The 19,087-nt window shown below is 23.9% G+C and overlaps 1 protein-coding gene and 1 long non-coding RNA gene across 2 annotated transcripts in view; one reads left to right on the top strand and one right to left on the bottom strand.

The window, feature by feature from the left end:
• The window catches only part of Sema1a (semaphorin 1a), a 1,157,214-nt gene that overhangs the window by 853,533 nt on the left and 284,594 nt on the right, over nt 1-19,087 (top strand). The gene's annotated exons all lie outside the window — the stretch shown is intronic.
• Nucleotides 12,633-13,254, bottom strand: LOC142227474 (uncharacterized). Its single transcript, XR_012719850.1, has 2 exons — nt 12,886-13,254; nt 12,633-12,820 (listed from the first exon to the last, which is right to left on the bottom strand). It is a non-coding gene; the product is annotated as an uncharacterized LOC142227474 (long non-coding RNA).

Here is a 19,087-nt window from a genome sequence, read left to right as displayed (position 1 = left end):
GTCAAAATTCTATTTCTATCGGAAATTTTGCCAAAATTTTATATCTATAGAAAATTTTGTGAATATTATATTTCTATAAAAAATTTTGTCTAAATTTTATTTCAATAGAAAATTTTGTCAATATTATATTTCTATAAAAAATTTTGTCAAAATTTTATTTCAATAGAAAATTTTGTCAATATATTATTTCTATAGAAAATTTTGTCAAAATTGGATATCTATAGAAAATTTTGTCAAAATTTTATTTCTATAGAAAATTTTGTCAAAATTTTATTTCAATAGAAAATTTTGTCAATATATTATTTCTATAGAAAATTTTGTCAAAATTTTATTTCAATAAAAAATTTTGTCAATATATTATTTCTATAGAAAATTTTGTCAAAACTTTATATCTATAGAAAATTTTGTCAAGATTTGATATCTATAGAAAATTTTGTCAAAATTTTTTTCTATAGAAAATATTGTTAACATTTTATTTATATAGAAAATTTTATCAAAAATTTAATTGTATAGGAAATGTTGTCAAAATTTTATATCTGTAGAAAATTTTGACAAAATTTTATTTCTATAGAAAATTTTGTCAAAATTTGATATCTATAGAAAATTTTGTCAAAATTTTATATATATCTGTAGAAAATTTTGACAAAATTTTATTTCTATAGAAAATTTTGTCAAAATTTGATATCTATAGAAAATTTTGTCAAAATTTTATATCTATAGAAAATTTTGTCAAAATTTTATATCTGTAGAAAATTTTGCCAAAATTTTATTTCTATAGAAAATTTTGTCAAAACTTTATTTCTATAGAAAATTTTGTCAAAATTTCATTTCTATAGAAAATTTTGTCAATATATTATTTCTATAGAAAATTTTGTCAAAATTGGATATCTATAGAAAATTTTGTCAAAATTTTATTTCTATAGAAAATTTTGTCAAAATTTTATTTCAATAGAAAATTTTGCCAATATATTATTTCTATAGAAAATTTTGTCAAAATTTTATTTCAATAAAAAATTTTGTCAATATATTATTTCTATAGAAAATTTTGTCAAAACTTTATATCTATAGAAAATTTTGTCAAGATTTGATATCTATAGAAAATTTTGTCAAAATTTTTTTCTATAGAAAATATTGTTAACATTTTATTTATATAGAAAATTTTATCAAAAATTTAATTGTATAGGAAATGTTGTCAAAATTTTATATCTGTAGAAAATTTTGACAAAATTTTATTTCTATAGAAAATTTTGTCAAAATTTGATATCTATAGAAAATTTTGTCAAAATTTTATATCTATAGAAAATTTTGTCAAAATTTTATATCTGTAGAAAATTTTGCCAAAATTTTATTTCTATAGAAAATTTTGTCAAAACTTTATTTCTATAGAAAATTTTGTCAAAATTTCATTTCTATAGAAAATTTTGTCAAAAGTTTATTTTATAGAAAATTTTGTCAAAATTTTATTTTTATAGAAAATTTTGTCAAAATTGTATTTCTATTGAATTTTTTTTTTTTAATTACTCATAAGTTGGGTGTAACAACATTTTCAAATTATTAAATTATTTCTCACAATCAGTACTTTCTCTTATTGGTTTTTATTTGTCATTGTTTTAAATATTACAATTTTTTCAGACATTTTACGTATATGTTGTCAGATTCCGTTTGCTATATTTCACTTTAATTCTCCCCAATTTAATATGATATACAGGTTTTTACGTGGTAGCAATATTTCAGATTAATTACTGCAATTCCTTAGACAAGAACCTGATGTGGTGGCCACATTATTGATCGTCCATTTTATATATTCGTTTACAGTTTTATTTAAAGTTTATTGAGTTATAAAAATTATACGCGCCATACATGCATACGCATGGTATTTAAGGTACTTCTATCCATTTGTACAGAACCACAAATATTTTTTTTCTTTATGGTTCATTCCAAATGCTCAAAAACAAGTGTCCGATTTTTATTGTACTTTTTTGTGGTAAATGCAATATATATTATATGTATGAGAAACACAAGAACCATTTCAATATTTATTTATTATTAATTAGTTCATTTCAAGTTATTTAGTGGGAGCATTTTTTTACTATATTTTTGCAATACAAAACAGAAAATTTCAAAAAAACAATCTACAATGACCTATGGGCAGAATACGTTATAATAATCTAATAATATTTATCATACGTCATGAATGTAATAATATTCATCATACGTTATGATGGTGATCATTTGAGAATTCCATCAATGCCTTGAAAGAATTACACTAATATTTTTTTTGTTCTTTATGGCTCATTCGAAATGCTTATAATCCATTGCCTGGAGACGATTTCAATGGTATTTTTTTGTGGTAAATGCAATATATATTATATATGAGAGATAAAAAAAACGTTTCACATATATAGATTATTAATTAGTTTTTTTTGCAGTTAGTTTGGTGGGACTAATTTTTTTCTATTACATTTATTTTTACAAACATCCTACAATAACCTATGGGTCTAATAATATTTATCATACGTCATGACTGTAATAATATTCATTATACGTCACTACATTTGAGAATTCCCTCCGCGTGTACGAGTATTATGAATTTTGTTAAATTAATCATACGCCATATATCAGTCCTAAATTATGCCAACCAAAATGGGATTACTTAAATATACAAATACGTAGTATATTAAATACGAGTAAATAATAGTAACATAAAACTATGGAATATTTAGTGGTTTTTCATATAGATTCTATTGATCTTTTATACACACATTGATTTGGTTTATGGTAAATTATACTAATGTTTATATATTAAAAATACATTAGATTTATTTTACTAGCAGTTGTTTATTTGATAAATAATTGGGTTAAATAACAAGTAAATAAATAATATCAATTAAATATTATTACTCATACGTCGTCTATATATCGACTGTCATTTTTCTTTCTATAGGAAATTTTGTCAAAATTTTATTTCTATGGAAAAATTTAGTTAAAAATTATTTAGTATGGGTAATTTTGTCAAAATTTATTTGCTATAGGAAATTTTGTCATTTTTTTTAGTACGAAGTTTTGTAATTTTTTTGTTGAAAATTTTGACAAAGTTTTTTATAGAGATGAAATTTTGCCAAAATTTCGTATATAGATGAAATTTTGACAAAATTTCGTATAGATATTAAATTTTGACAAAATTTTCTATAGAAATGAAATTTTGACAAAATTTTCTACAGAAATAAAATTTTAACAAAAATCTTCAATAGAAATGAAATTTTGAGAAAATTTCCTATAGAAATGAAGTTTTTACAAAATTTTCCATAAATATAAAATTTTGACAAATTTTTCTATAGAAATTAAATTTTGACAAATTTTTCGTATGGAAATACAATTTTGACAAATTTTTCTATAGAAATAAAATTTTAACAAAAATCTTCTATAGAAATTAAATTTTGAAAAAGTTCCTACAGAAATGAAATTTTGAGGAAATTTCCTATAGAAATGAAGTTTTGACAAAATTTTCCATAAATATAAGATTTTGACAAAATTTTCTATAGATATAAAATTTTGACAAAATTTCGTAAAAAAATAACATTGTGACAAAATGTTCTATAGTATTAAAATTTTGCAAAATGTTCGTATAATTTTGAGAAAATTGCCTATAGAAATGAAGTTTTTTTACAAAATATTCTATAAATATAAAATTTTGACAAAACTTCCTAAAAAATAACATTTTGACAAAATTTTCTATAAATATAAAATTTTGACACAATTTCCTATAGAAATAAAATTTTACAAAAAATTTCTTATAGAAATAAAATTTTGTTAAAATTTCCTATAACAAAGAAATTTTAATATCATTTATTATACAAACGAAATTTTGTCAAAATTTCCTAAGAAATAAAAATTTCATAAAATTTTCTATAGAAATAAAATTTTGACGAAATTTCCTACAGGAATGAAATTTTAAGAAAATTTCCTATAGAATGGAATTTTGACAAAATTTCGTATAGAAATTGAATTTTGACCAAATTTCGTATAGAAATAAAAATTTCGCAATATTTTTAATAGAAATGAAATTTTGAGTAAATTTCCTATAGAAATTAAATTTTGACCAAATTTCGTATAGAAATTGAAGTTTGACCAAATTTCGTATAGAAATAAAAATTTCACAAAACTTTTTAATAGAAATAAAATATTGACGAAATTTCCTATTGGAATGAAATTTTGAGAATATTTCCTACAGAAATGAAATTTTCACAAAATATTCTATAGAAATGAAATATTTACAAAATTTTCTATAGAAATGAAATTTTGAGAAAATTTCCTATACAAATGAAATTTTGAGAAAAATTTCCTATAGAAATGAAATTTTGAGAAAATTTCCTATAGAAATTAAATTTTGACAAAAATTTCCTATAGAATGAAATTTTGATAAAAATTTCTTATAGAATGAAATTTTGACAAAATTTTCTATAGAAATAAAATTTTTGACAAAAATTTATATAGAAATAAAATTTTGATAACATAACAAACGAAATTTTATCAAAATTTCCTATAGAAATGAAATTTTAAGAAATTTTTCTATATAGAAATAAAATTTTGAAGAAATTTCCTATAGAAATTAAATTTTGAGAAAATTTCTTATAGAAATTAAATTTTGACCAAATTTCGTATAGAAATTGAATTTTGATAAATTTTTGTATGGAAATAAAAATTTCACAAAATTTTCTATAGAAATAAAATTTTGACGAAATTTGCTATATGAATGAAATTTTGAGAAAATTTCCTATAAAAATGAATTTTTCACAAAATATTCTATAGAAATGAAATTTTTACAAAATTTCCTATAGAAATGAAATTTTGAGAAAATTTCCTATACAAATGAAATTTTGACAAAAATTTCCTATAGAATGAAATTTTGATAAAAATTTCTTATAGAATGAAATTTTGACAAAATTTTCTATAGAAATAAAATTTTTGACAAAAATTTATATAGAAATAAAATTTTGATAACATAACAAACGAAATTTTATCAAAATTTCCTATAGAAATGAAATTTTAAGAAATTTTTCTATATAGAAATAAAATTTTGAAGAAATTTCCTATAGAAATTAAATTTTGAGAAAATTTCTTATAGAAATTAAATTTTGACCAAATTTCGTATAGAAATTGAATTTTGATAAATTTTTGTTTGGAAATAAAAATTTCACAAAATTTTCTATAGAAATAAAATTTTGACAAAATTTCCTATAGGAATGAAATTTTGACGAAATTTCCTATAGAAATACAAATTTCACAAAATTTTCTATAGAAATAAACTTTTGACGAAATGTCCTATATGAATGAAATTTTGAGAAAATTGCCTATAAAAATGAAATTTTCACAAAATATTCTATAGAAATGAAATTTTTACAAAATTTCCTATAGAAATGAACTTTTTACAAAATTTCCTATTGAAATTAAATTTTGAGAAAATTTTCCATTGAAATGAAATTTTGAGAAAATTTCCTATAGAAATGAAATTTTGAGAAAATTTTCAATAGTAATGAAATTTTGAGAAAAAATTCCCATAGAAATTAAATTTTGAGAAAATTCACTATAAAAATGGAATTATGACAAAATTTCCTATAGAAACGGAATTTTAGGAGAATTTTGTATAGAAATGGAATTTTGAGAAAATTTCGTATACAGGTCGGATTTTATATTTGTGCGTAATTTTCGTTTTTACCTAAAAGTATGGAAAGAATTTTTTTTCTCTGTATGCGATAAAAGGATTAATCACTTAATCATGCAATCTGGTTAAAATTCGTCATTCTCAATAAAACCAAATATTTTGTCCTTAGATACTGAAACTCTCCTCGTTTTGTTATTTTTTGCATTATACCTTTATTGTTCTGGTGGTTTGCTACAAATATACATTTCAGCAGCAGCAAGTCGCAGAAGTGTACAAAACCAAACAGTGGCGAAACATGAAAAGGTGGCACATGAAAAAAGTGGCACAATTATGTGAAAAGTAGCACAAAATTATCATCGCTTGAAAAAAGTGGCTAATATAACAATATGACACTGACTACATAAAAATGATAAATTTATACTGGAGGGGATAAAAACAAGGCCAGAAAGTTTTAATTTTTATTCCACCTCTCTTAATTGCCCCCAAAAGATAGCCACCATCGCACATTCCATTACCACCCCATTTGGGAAAATTGTGTTTTTTTTCTGTCCATTGCATCCGTTAATTCCCTGTGTTCATGTTAATGGCCACAAACAGATTAATATCACTTTTTGAATTGCTCATATCAGTTTCGACCGCATAAAAAGTTAAAAAACGCCAATAGATTTAATGAAAAATCATTAAAAAAAATCATCTACTCAAAAGCATATAATAAAAATCCTTGTATCACATATAAAATGTTAATAATTATGTGCGTGTTTGTGTGCATTTGCTTGTTTTTAACCGCACTCAATAATTTAATTAATAAAAAATATTTTCATTATAATGCACACGCACACACACACGCGCCCGCAGATATTAACACAAAACAATATCAGCAGCTATGAGTGAACGTGAATGAATGATGGGCAAAGTGAGTGAGTGAGGATATTCAGGATATGCAAAAAAAATCTGATTACAATGCTTTCATAATATAATTGCAAAGTAAAAACAAAATAGCATTAAACCAAGAGGCCATAGGTATGACGAAAAATATTAATGTAAATATTAATGTAAATTTTTGTTTGTTGTTACCAATAACAATTAGCCATAATTTGTTGTTAACTTATTTCCATTGAGTTGGGAAAATTTAATTTCCTGAATTCATTACAAATTTAATTTTGTTTTTAATACAAAGATGCCTTTGTTATTTCGATATGCTACGGGAACGGGAGTAGCTGCTGCTAAGGGTAGGAGTCAGAAGATTGTGGTGAACTAAAAAAAAAAAATTAAATGCACAGGAAATCCTTTTATAATTTTTATCTATTGAGAAGGGATCTAGGGGCATGGCAATTACACAATTAGACCTGTTTATTGGACATTTGCCATAACTTATAAGGGACGAGATACACTGAAAACAAAAAAGCTTACGGGCATCCAAAAATTTGGTCTTTGTACTACAGATTCTGATATTGGTTCTGAGCCAAATAATCAGAGAATTGAACTAAGGATACTTTTATGGCGCAATTTCCTTTTACATGTGTGGTTTACATACGTGATACTAGGAATATACTAGGAAATTAATTACTTTTTTCTAGTTTTTTCACGTTGTATCATTTTTTACACTAACGTCATCCTACGTAATTTAGACTAGAGCTTATTTTTGGGCGTTGTAAATTGCATCGTGAGAAAAGCAAAATTCTTTAGAAAATTTTGTAAAAATTTTATTTCTATAGAAAATTTTGTCAAAATTTTATTTCTATAGAAAATTTTGTCAAAATTTTATTTCTTTAGAAAATTTTGTCAAAATTTTATTTCTATAGAAAATTTTGTCAAAATTTTATTTCTATAGAAAATTTTGTCAAAATTTTATTTCTATAGAAAATTTTGTCAAAATTTTATTTCTATAGAAAATTTTGTCAAAATTTTATTTCTATAGAAAATTTTGTCAAAATTTTATTTCTATAGAAAATGTTGTCAACATTTTATCTCTTAAAAATTTGGAAAAAATTTATTTCTATAGAAAATTTTATCAAAATTTTATTTCTATAGAAAATTTTATCAAAATTTTATTTCTATAGAATAGTAAAAAATTGTATTTATATAGAAAATTTTGTCAAAACTTTATTTGTAGAGAAAATTTTGTCAAAATGTTATTTCTATAGAAAATGTTGTCCAAATATTATTTCTATAGAACATTTTGTCAATTTTTTTCTATAGAACATTTTGCCAAAAATATTTTCCTAAAGCAAATTTTCTCAAAAATTTTATTTCTAAAGAAAATTTTGTCAACATTTTATTTCTCAAGAAAATTTTGTCAACATTTTATCAAAATCTATAGAAAATTTTATCAACATTTTATATCTATAGGAAATTTTCTCAACATTTTATTTCTATTGAATATTTTATCAAAACTTTATTTGTATAGAAATTTTTTTCAAAATTTTATTTCTGTAGAAAAATTTTTCAAAATTTTATTTCTATAGAATTGTAAAAAAATTGTATTTATATAGAAAATTTTCTCAAAATTTTATTTCTATAGAAAATTTTGTCAAAATTTTATTTCTATAGAAAATTTTGTCAATTTTATTTACTATAGAACATTTTGCCAAAAAATTTTTCCTAAAGAAAATTTTGTCAAAAATTTTATTTCTAAAGAAAATTTTATCAAAATGCTATATCTATAGAAAATTTTGTCAAAATTTTATTTCTATAGAACATTTTGTCAAAAATTTTTTCCTATAGAGAATTTTCTCATAAATTTTATTTCTAAAGAAAATTTTATCAAAATTTTATGTCTATAGAAAATTTTGTCAAAGTTTTATTGCTATAGAAAATTTTGTCATAATTTTATTTCTACAGAAAATTTTCTCAAAAATATTATTTCTATAGAAAGTTTTCTCAAAATTTTATTTCTATAGAAAATTTTGTCAAAATTTTATTTCTATAGTAAATTTTGTCAAAATTTTATTTCTATAGAAAATTTTGTCAAAATTTTATTTCTATAGAAAATTTTGTCAATTTTTTTTACTATAGAACATTTTGCCAAAAAATTTTTCCTAAAGAAAATTTTCTCAAAAATTTTATTTCTAAAGAAAATTTTTTCAAAATGCTATATCTATAGAAAATTTTGTCAAAATTTTATTTCTATAGAACATTTTGTCAAAAATTTTTTCCTATAGAGAATTTTCTCATACATTTTATTTCTAAAGAAAATTTTATCAACATTTTATGTCTATAGAAAATTTTGTCAAAGTTTTATTGCTATAGAAAATTTTGTCATAATTTTATTTCTACAGAAAATTTTCTCAAAAATATTATTTCTATAGAAAGTTTTCTCAAAATTTTATTTCTATAGAAAATTTTGTCAAAATTTTATTTCTATAGAAAATTTTGTCAAAATTTTATTTCTATAGAAAATTTTGTCAAAATTTTATTTCTATAGAAAATTTTGTCAAAATTTTATTTCTATAGAAAAATTTTTTTCGCAAAATTATATTTCTATAGAAAATTTTGTCATAATTTTATTTCTACAGAAAATTTTCTCAAAAATGTTATATTTATAGAAATTTTTATCAAAATTGTATATCTATAGAAAATTTTATTTCTATAAAAAAATGTTGTCAAAATTTTATTTGTATGGAAAAAATTATCAAAATTTTATATCTATAGAAAATTTTATCAAAATTTTATATCTATAGAAAATGTTCTCACAATTTTATTTCTATAGCATATTTTGTCAAATTTTTATTTGTATACAAATTTTTTTCAAAATTTTATTTTTATAGAAAATTTTTTCAAACTTTTATTTCTATAGAATTGTAAGAAATTGTATTTATATAGAAAATTTTGTCAAAATGTTATTTCTATAGAAAATTTTGTCCAAATATTACTTCTATAGAAAATTTTGTCTAAAGTTTTTTCCCATAGAAAATTTTATTTCTAAAGAAAATTTTATCAACATTTTATATCTATAGAAAATTTTGTCGAAGTTTTATTTCTATAGAAAATTTTGTAAAAATTTTATTGCTAAGAAAATACCAAAATTTTATTTCTTTAGATTTTTTTTTTCAAAAATTTATTTTTATAGAAAATTTTGTCATAATTTTATTTTTGCAGAAATTTTTTTTCAAAAATTTTATTTCTATAGAAAATTTTGTCATAATTTTATTTTTGCAGAAAATTTTTTAAAAATTTTATTTCTATAGAAAATGTTGTCAAAATTTTTCGGGGTAAAAAAATATCTTAGACCTTATAAAGTGGAGCAATTCTCAACCAAATTGTTAACAGGTGTGAATTTGGAGAAAAAAAGATGCTGAAAGTCAACCCAAGTTCCTAAATATAAGCAAGTAGGCATTACAATTATTTTCATTATCCGTTTCAGTTACTTTTGTTGAATGGACGTTTTTAATATTTGACACAGTTAAAAACAAATGATTTTAACTTAGCAGCAGAGATGGTCTGTATCAAAATTTTTTAGGTTTGCGACTGTCGCAAAGTTGTAAACGTCGTAAACGTCACATACGCGTCGTAAATGTAGAAAAAGTAACAAAAGTCGCAAACTCAAAATACTTTAGTTGCGTCAGCTAGGCAGCGAATTCGATGATATCCAAGACGATGGTATGGGCGAAGAAGTTTCAATTCTTAGGAATGTCCACAATTTTCGGTTTTAGTCCCCACATTTTCCCTATTGCGTTTTTCAAGAGTACCGTGGATTTTCTCAACCTTTCTTAGCTTAAAGTCTCCTGTCCAATATAACCCCAAGGTATTTTGCACACTCACCAACGGGAATTTCGATACCACCTAAGAAAATAGGCTTGACCGTGGGAAAACTTTCACAAATTTCTGCAGAAACTCACAGCGAATGCTGTCAAACTAAATTAAAAAATGTTCAGGATTTCTTCTATTCAAAATTAGGTTTTATACAATAGGTTTACGACTTTTGCGACATACGTATTATACCGTCGCAAATGTATGTCGCAAAGTCACAGTTTGTGACAGGCCAACCCTGCTTAGCAGCTGAAAGCATTTTAAGAGTTAAATTTTGATTCGATTATGGGTTTCATAATTTAACACCAACAAATTGTACACAGACGATTTAAAATGTTGTACTCTTTGTGGCGAATAATGTATATATTTGCTCAATTTCGTTTATTTTTTTCGATTTTTTTAATTAATTTGATTAAAAAATATTATCCATTAAATTGAGCAGTTTTACCTGCTTTTTAAATTGATATACATATTGTATTATTATATATTTTTCGTAAATTAAATTTTTAAAATGTATCAATACAGGGTTTTTCGCGAAATTTTGGGGACCCATTTTTTTATTTTCTTAAATTTTTGGGTGTTTTTGATAAAACTCAAGACCAATTAAGGGGTTTTTTTCTTAAGATTTGGGTGGAAGATTCAAAAATGACCTGCCAACACTGGCTGAGTGTAATGGTTCGCAGAACCGTTGCAATGTTATTGGACCGTAGCCAAGGTCAGTCCAAGGCTTTAATATTGTCTGACCCCACCGTCGATGAATAGCAGCGGAAAGGTTAGGTTAGAATAGGTAGCCGATATATCAGGCTCACTTAGACTATTCAGTCCATTGTTATACTACAGTGGTGAACTTCTCTCCTATCAGTGAGTTCTGTCCAATTCTATGTTAAGCTCAATTGCAAGGGATCTCCTTTTTATAGCCGATTCCGAATGGTATTCCACATTGATGTGAAACCACTTAGAGAAGCTTTGTCATCAGCCTTAGAGGGGATAATCCATCGCTGAAAAACTTTTTGGTGTTTGGTCGAAACTGACTTTGAACTCACGACCCACACACATTGGACTGAATAGTCTAAGTGCGTCTTAATTAAATCCAGATGTCACTTTAATCTAATCTACGAGCCTGTGTATGCAAGACGGACATGGTAACCATTGTACCATGGTGGCTCCCGGGAAGCGACCATTACTGTGGCTATGACTTTAATTGCGAATGCAATAGATCAAAATGCTGTTTTCACCTTGTAAACAATAAAATCAACTGTCACTGGAATAAACCTGTAAGCCGTCAAAGGAGCTAACATAAGATATGATAGCAACCTGAAGTTGGTTGCATGTTGGTGAGACACCCTGTAAGTTAATGGTAGCATCAATTTAACAAAGACATGTTATTAAATTTCCTTCATATATATTTCAAGTACATTTTTTTTAGTAAAAAAAAAACAACAAGATCTCTTGTTTAACATTACATTTCCCTGAAGATTTTATTTATTTTATCACAACACCAGTCCTTACAAACACTACAAAAAACAAAAATATTTTTAATTAAATTTTCCTCAAAATGTTAAATGTTCCTTTTTTTGCATTTTTTTGTTGTTTATTTTTGAAATAAACACCCCAAAGTTAATCACTGCTTTTGTTTCCTCCGACATGTTTTTCATCCTTCCTTTCCATATCGTATCACTTAAAAAATCTCACACAACAGACAATCACACTGTTTGTAAACTTAACTGTCATTTGTCATTTATTGCAATTACTATTGTAGCATTCAAATAGGTGTTAGCTGAGCTTTTAAAATCCAAATATCCACACTAAATATAGTGCTTCCCTATTATTATCTGTTTCCTCGCTAGTCATATACATTTAGGAGTCATAAATGTTTACAGTCATTATGTGAACATCGACATTAATAACAAGAGCATGATAAATAAACAACGACAGAGGAAACACACACAAAATAAACAAAGATATTTTAAATAACCCGCTTGTTCAAGTAACTAGTTATTGACTATTAAATTCACCTATCACCAATAAGTACCACTAGTTACTCCCAAATCTACTCGACATGTATTTAACTGGTGAATTTAACATGGGGATGTCATTGGAGGGAGCCAATTGGATATCCTTAGCACTACGTTTAGCACAAGAAATAAGTGGTAACTGTGGGATACATATATAAATACCTTCATTTCAGTATTGTAATAATTATACCACAAATCGATTAAAATATAATTTGATTATTTTAATTTATTTATTAACATGAATTATATTAAATTAAAATTAAATATATTTCACAAATATATTTAAAGGTAAAATTAAAAAATACAAAACATAAAACTTAATTTAAATACATAATAGAAAGGTGTCTTTACGGGAACGCACCGCATAGCATGTACATCTGAATGATAGTGGTACCTGAAAATAAAGAATATAATTAACAAAATAATGCAAAATGTATACCATATTATTAGTGTACTTACTAAAAAAACTTCCGCAATATATCCAAACACGTTTTATTAAATTGTTTTCTAATGCTCTGCAAAAAACGTCTTGCTACGAAACCAACAGAAAACTAACTAAATTATGAGTTTCTGAAAATTCTAAAGTATTGAGATGAGCTTTGTTGTTTTTTTTTTTGTTCTTCAAAATAACGGATAATTATCTCAGAGAGCTGTAAAAATTGTCCAGCAAATAAGAGAGTTCTCCCGCGTCGATTTTACAGGCAACCAGTTATCTGTGTTATAATTATTCGACTATTCCAAGGATTACTTATCTCCTCTTAAATAACCAGTCAACCTTGTAGTTGTTTATATAAATAGCGAAAATGCGACAATGGCTTCTTGCCGAACAAGCGGGAAATTTTACCATATCATTTAGTTGAAATATATGGTTATGGTAGTTTGTATGTAATTTCCAACATTCACATACATACTTATCTCAATATTCAATTGCTTGTGTTTTTTTTTTTGCACCACAATAGAAATCACTAATTTAGTCAACAAGAGACCTAGAGAGAGAGAGGGAGTGTGAGAGAAAACATGCACATTAACATAGTGAATCAATTTGTATGTGTCTCATTGTTTGTTTGTCAATGTAAATTTTAGATGATTTTACATGCAATAACACACAAGCAAAAACAAATGACATTTACTACTGCCCATAACAACAAGTGCAACAATAACTGTAACAACAACATCAACACTATTTATAAATGCTGGTTTATAAATACTAATAAACCTCAACTGTTTTGTTGTTAGTTTTTTGTTTTGTATGACCGTATGTCTAGCTATCTACTATTCCCCCCTATAAGGTCATAAGGATATTCGTTGATTTGTGCATATGTTGTGGGGGGAGGCTTTGTGTAATTCTATTCAATGGCTATCGTTTTGCATGATTTTGGGTTGACAATAGCCCGAATACAGTGCCACACATAAGTATTGGCACAACACTTCATTATACCTTAAACCACATAGTATCTGCAAAAATTAGTTTTACCAGAAATATTGATTTTAGGCCCCATAATATCGATGGACTCAGAACCACCTCCTGAGACGACTTAGCACATGGTGTCCGTCCGTTGTTCGCAGTATTTCGGTCACAAATTGTTAGCACCAGGGCTGTGGAGCCGGAATCGGAGTCTTGGAGTCGGAGTCTGAAGATTTTGAATAATTTTTTTATAGAAATACAATGTTGACAAAATTTTCTATAAAAAAAAAAAAAAACAACTTTGAAAACATTTTCTGTCAATATTCCACATATGTATATGGCCTTTAAATAAAATTAAAAAAAAATAATTTCGATTGTTCGAAATATTTCAAATAAATTGATATGGACATTAAAATGGATCGATCCAGCCCATCTGCTAGTCTAACATTCTAGGAAACAGAAAAAGATAGCCGTAATTGGAAGTTGATTTTCATTTACAATCATGCTGTACATTGATCGAATGAATAACACAACTAATTTGCGTAAAAACTTGCTTAGTTACAAAAATGTGAAGTGTTTTAAAAAATTTGGTTTAGCCGGAGTCGGAGTCCAGCAAAATTTTTACGACTCCGACTCCGGCTGAACCAAATTTTTTAAAACGCTATAAAAATGTATTCAAAATTTTATTACTACAGAATTTTTTTTCTATATCAAATTTAGTCTAAAATTTTATTTCTATAGAAAATTTAGTCAAAATGTTGTTTCTATAGAATATTTTGCAAAATTTTATTTCTATAAAAAATTTTGCAAAATTTTGTTTGCTACACAATTTTTTTTTTTTTAAATTGTATTTCTATTGATAATTTTTTCAAACTTTTATTTCTATAAAAAATTTTGCCAAATTTTATTTCTATAAAAATTTTATTCAAAATTTTATTTCTATATATTTGGTCAAAATTTGATTTCTATAGAAAATTTTGCAAAATTTTATTTCTATATAAAATTTTGCAAAATTTTATTTACTAGACAAAAAATTTTCCAAAATTGTATGCTCACTGATACTCACTGCTAAGTCGAAAACTTTTTCAATGAATGAATCATAAATGCATTTTTGCGAAATTGTCTAAACAATTATAAATATTTCCCAAATACTGCCCGAGATTTTGTAGAAGTCTGATTTGAGATTTTATCAAAATGTAGATCTAAATACAAAGTTGTGCAGAGTTTATTATAATCGGCCCGCCCGACTTTAGACTTTCCTTGCATTTTTATTTTTTGTTAAAATTGTGTTACGTCCCATAACGTAAGTTTTAAATTTTAAGTACATAGATTTTGTAGAAATATATACAATTTTGTCTAAATCGATTCAGATTCAAATTCATGCATATGGGAATATAAACCTTTATATAGCATATCATATTATGATGGGTATTTATATCATTATTTTATTTATTAAACATTGCCCTAAATTTGAAATATAGAGTTCAATTGGCATCTAATGTGATATTAAGACCTTTTTTTGCACACATAAATAAATACGATACTTTATATCGATCCACTTACGGTACCCCCACAATAGAACTACAAATTAGTGGTATTAAAATGAGATTTAGTTATATTACCCGGAGTCGACGCCGGAGTCGGAGTCGAGCTGATGAAAAATGCTGGAGTCGGAGTCGGAGTCGAGAAAAATTGGCTCGACTCCACAGCCCTGTTTAGAGGATCCGCAAGCCAAATCTGGGGATCGGTTTATATGGGGGCTACATATAATTATGGATCGATATGGACCAATTGTGAATGGTTGTTGGAGACCATATACTTACACCACGTACCAAATTTCAGCCAGATCGGATGAAGTATGCTTCTATTAGAGGCTCCGCAAGCCAAATCTGGGGGTCCGCTTATATGGGGACTATACGTAAAAGTGGACCGATATGGCCCATTTGCATCACCATCCGACCTACATCAATAACAACTACTTGTGTAAGGTTTCAAGTCGATAGCTTGTTTCGTTCTGATGTTAGCGTGATTTCTACAGACGGATGGACGGACATACTCATATCGACTTAGAATTTCACTACGACCCAGAATATATATACTTTATGGGGTCTTAGAGCAATATTTCGATGTGTTGCAAACGGAATGACAAAGTTAATACCCCCCCCCCCTTCTATGGAGGAGGGTATAAAAAAAAGTTCACGTGTCAAATTTAAATTTAAGTTTGAATGTAGCAACAGATAACACACATATAGAAAACGTCAACACATTTATGTTGAATCACAAGATTTTGAATATACGAAATATTTACACCTTAACTATAGCCAAAGATTTCCCCAACGAAACGGACTACCTAATAAGGATCTATCATGCCCGAAAAAAGAAGACAAGAAGGAAAATTTAATGTGCCAACTTTCCAAAACAAATTATTTTAAATCCGGTCTAAGCATCCATCTGCCAAAGATTTAAAACTGCTAGTACATGTTCTTAATATTAGAAATTTAAATATAAATATAAATATAAATATAAATATAAATATAAATATAAATATAAATATAAATATAAATATAAATATAAATATAAATATAAATATAAATATAAATATAAATATAAATATAAATATAAATATAAATATAAATATAAATATAAATATAAATATAAATATAAATATAAATATAAATATAAATATAAATATAAATATAAATATAAATATAAATATAAATATAAATATAAATATAAATATAAATATAAATATAAATATAAATATAAATATAAATATAAATATAAATATAAATATAAATATAAATATAAATATAAATATAAATATAAATATAAATATAAATATAAATATAAATATAAATATAAATATAAATATAAATATAAATATAAATATAAATATAAATATAAATATAAATATAAATATAAATATAAATATAAATATAAATATAAATATAAATATAAATATAAATATAAATATAAATATAAATATAAATATAAATATAAATATAAATATAAATATAAATATAAATATAAATATAAATATAAATATAAATATAATTATAATTATAATTATAAATATTAATATAAATATAAATATAAATATAAAAATAAACTTAAAATTTAAATCAATTTCATCGCCATTTTCAATTCAATTTAAATAAAAATTAAATAAAAACTAAATTTAAAATTCAAATTAAATTAAAATAAAAATAAAAATGTAATTTAAAATTAAAATTAAAATTAAAATGACAATTATAATTAAAATCAAACTCAAAATTAAAAGTAAAATTAAATAAAACAACAATTAAAACAAACAAATAAAAACAAGATTATAATTAAAATAAAATTTAAATTTAAATCAAATTCATTACCATTTTAAATTTAAATTTAAATTTAAATTAAAAGTAAAATTGAAAAATTAAAACTAAAATTAATATTAAAATTTAAATTTAAAATAAAATTAAAATCTAATTTAAGAATAATAATGAATATAATAGTCATGGTAATGAATTCAATTAGAACTTCCCAAAATCCCTTAAAACCTCATATGTATAAAACCAATTAACAGTCTTTGAATAAATATTGAAAACTGGCCAATTAATATAGCTATTTATCATCCACTTTCGGGTCAGCATTTGATATTCACCAATAAAAAAACACACACACACACACACACACACACACATATTCGGCACAGAACTCTATCCTCAACTGGTATTTTCCGCCCCAGTCGTGACATTCATTCTATTTGAAGTGTTAGCAACTATTGTACATTCTCATATATGTATGTGTTTGTGTCAACAAAATAAAAAAAATACTCTAAAACTTGTCACAGAAATATCGTAGGAAACAACGTTTTTCAGGTTCTTTCGTTCGCTATCCTGGTTTCAACTTTAGATCGTTTATTTTTTCTGTTATATTGTTCTACATTTTTTCTACCCAGTACACAAACAAGAGAATATTTTAGTATTCGGATGCAGTCATTCATTAAGTTTTAGTTCGTTAAAAGAAAAACAAAATACGATAGCGTTTCAATTTTTGTTTAGTTTTTAGCAGTTTGTTTGTATACTTTTTGTTTCAACTGTCACGTTTTTGATATAAAAACATTTCATATGGATTTCTCTTCTCATACATTCTTGAATTGTTTTTCTGCTTTGGTGATTTTGTTTTTACTTTTGTTATCCACAGATTCTGTGTTAGTAATCAAATGTATTTCGAAAAATATATGAAAATTACAATACAATTTTTAGAAAGTCCAAATCCAGATTAACTCCTTTAGTAAAGATTAAATATGTCTACAAAATGCTGAAGAAATTTTGACAAAATTTTCTATAGAAATAAAATTTTGACAAAATTTTCTATAGATATAAAATCGTGGCAAAATTTTCCATATTAACAAAATTTTGACAATATTTTCTATAGAAATAAAATTTTGACAACATTTTCTATATAAATAAAATGTTGACAAAATTTTCTATAGAAATAAAATTTTGACAAAATTTTCTATAGAAATAAAATTTTGACAAAATTTTCTATAGAAATAAAATTTTGACAAAATTTTCTATAGAAATAAAATTTTGACAAAATTTTCTATAGCAATAAAATTTTGAAAAAATTTTTATAGAAATAAAATTTTGACCAAATTTTCTATAGAAATAAAATTTTGACATAATTTTCTATAGAAATAAAATTTTGACAAAATTTCTTATAGAAATAAAATTTTGACAAAATTTTTTATAGAAATAAAATTTTAACAAAATTTTCTATAGAAATAGACTCTATAGAAATAAAATTTTGACAAAATTTTCTATAGAAATAAAATTTTGACAAAATTTTCTTTAGAAATAAAATGTTGTCAAAATTTCCTATAGAAATAAAATTTTGACAAAATTTCCTATAGAAATAAAATTTTGACAAAATTTTCTATGGAAATGAAATCATGGCAAAATTTTCCATAGTAATAAATTTTTTACAATATTTTCTATCGAAATAAAATGTTAATCAGAAAAGTTTTCTATAGAAATACAATTTTGACACAATTTTCTATAGAAATAAAATATTGACAAAATTTTCTATAGAAATAAAATTTTGACATAATTTTCTATTGAAATAAAATTTTAACAAAATTTTATATAGAAATAGAATTTTGGCCAAATTTTCTATAGAAATAAAATTTTGACAAAATTTTCTATAGACATAAAATCGTGGCAAAATTTTCCATATTAACAAAATTTTGACAATATTTTCTATAGAAATAAA

This window comes from Haematobia irritans, chromosome 2, assembly GCF_050003625.1.
Source record: "Haematobia irritans isolate KBUSLIRL chromosome 2, ASM5000362v1, whole genome shotgun sequence".
NCBI lineage: Eukaryota > Metazoa > Arthropoda > Insecta > Diptera > Muscidae > Haematobia > Haematobia irritans.
Note: the sequence above shows the minus strand (reverse complement) of the source record. Positions and strands in the feature narration are given on the sequence as shown.